Source organism: Nematolebias whitei, chromosome 18, assembly GCF_014905685.2.
Source record: "Nematolebias whitei isolate Nwh7 chromosome 18, NemWhi1, whole genome shotgun sequence".
Taxonomy (NCBI): domain Eukaryota; kingdom Metazoa; phylum Chordata; class Actinopteri; order Cyprinodontiformes; family Rivulidae; genus Nematolebias; species Nematolebias whitei.
This window is the reverse complement of record NC_056515.1, coordinates 40,376,681-40,378,524: the sequence shown is the minus strand read 5'-3', so window position 1 is coordinate 40,378,524 and position 1,844 is coordinate 40,376,681. Positions and strand designations below refer to the sequence as shown.

At 47.9% G+C, this 1,844-nt stretch overlaps 1 protein-coding gene across 1 annotated transcript in view; it reads right to left on the bottom strand.

Moving 5' to 3' along the window:
- The window catches only part of oclna (occludin a), a 15,380-nt gene extending 13,906 nt beyond the window's left edge, over window positions 1–1,474 (bottom strand). The window contains exon 1 of the mRNA XM_037692440.1: window positions 1,438–1,474. The gene's annotated coding sequence lies outside the window, so the exon portion shown is untranslated. The remainder of the gene's footprint in view (window positions 1–1,437) is intronic.
- Between the last annotated feature and the right edge of the window lie 370 nt (window positions 1,475–1,844).

Here is a 1,844-nt window from a genome sequence, read left to right as displayed (position 1 = left end):
GCAGTATTCTTCTCTTCGGTTGCAGTATTCTTCTCTTCGGTTGCAGTGTTCCTCTCTTCGGCTGCAGTATTCCTCTCTTCGGCTGCAGTATTCTTCTCTTCGGCTGCAGTATTCTTCTCTTCGGCTGCAGTTTTCTGGTAGAATTTAGGCAAAACAGATGCCAAACTTGCCTGATTGGTCTCCAGCAACTTAAGAACACATGTGGTGCTTTATCTGCTGCTCACTGATGCTGATGGAGACCCTGGAGACCCTGGAGACCCTGCCTGATTCACATCAGCACTTGGTGCACGTGAAGGTCTTCTGTAATTAATGCTGTCAGCTCCGTGGCAGGTCGTCTGTGAACAGTGACTGGAGACCACTGGCGTCAGACAGACCATCCCCTCCTCTTACCGGCCAGAGAAACCACCATCAGCTCAGTGTAACGTTAGCCCCTCCAGCTGGACCGCAGCTTCAGTGATGATGCAGCCGTGTCTCTGAGAAGACACGTGCACAGCAGTTCCTCGTGCATCGTAAAGAAGCTCTCTGACGTGATCTTTGAATGACCAGGGAGCAAACACTCTGAACGAGTTGTTGCTTGTGTGGGTTCATTCTATAGGCGTTGCGTTATTTGTGAAGGGGACGTGTCCCGCCTCACATTTACCAAACGTTCATTTGACAGACCCACCTTCTCTAACTTCTGTGTCACTACCCCCCCCCCCCCCCTTTGGAAACCCCCCACCCCACCATTAACCATGACATATTGGTTCACGCAGTGCTTCATGAATGAATCCATTCCACTTGTTAAAAGGAGAATACTCGAAAGGACATCTACTTTATTCTGGTGGAGGACACCCAGCCCCCCCACCAGTGTGTCCCCCTGCATTACAAATACTTCTGACGCCCCTGGTAGCTCTCTGTCCGGACTCCAGTTGGCCCAGTTCAGTTTAGACAAGTTGTTCCCAACATCCAGCAGAAACTGGCCCATCCACCCTCCTGCACATAACTCTGTGTTTCCACTGATCTTATCACCCACACCAGACCATCATCTGCACATCAACATCTGCACATCAACATCTGCACATCAACATCTGCACATCAACATCTGCACATCAACATCTGCACACCTGGTTTCAATTCAAATGTTGTTCACTCCAAAACAATCACTTGTCTGTTTCTGAGTTTCAATGACAGTTGTCAAGTACTTCACAAGATATTTTGCTAACATAAAAACCCGAAAACACACGGACGGTCTAAAACTATCATGTCTTCAGTAGCCATGAACAGTTTCTGTTTCAGTTTTTAAATCGCTGTCAAACGTAATGTTTACAATTAATAACAAATAAATCCTTGTTTTTAGTTTAAAGAAGGTTCAGACTTCACCTTGAAGCAAGAACGAGATTCAAACCTGACAAGAAAACATAACCTGGTTAAAAAAAGGCACATTAAATACTGTTTCACCTTCTCCTGCTGCCGCCGACTGAACCTGCGGCCGAGCCACACCCTGAACACCAGGCTCCGGTGAGCTAGGCCACGCCCCCACGCGCTTACGTCACGGGGTCATGTGACCCATCCAACCTAACACGGATGCCGCCGACTGAACCTGCGGCCGAGCCACACCCTGAACACCAGGCTCCGGTGAGCTAGGCCACGCCCACACGCGCTTACGTCACGGGGTCATGTGACCCATCCAACCTAACACGGAAACAATACCTGGTACCTGCCTGTACAGTAATGATCAAAAACAGTTTCAGTCACGAGACAGAACAACACAAAGTTCACGAAGTAAACATCCGGTCAACAAAAAGTCAACAAGTAAAGAAACTAATTCATCACCATGAAGATCATCAAATAAACTAATTCATCAC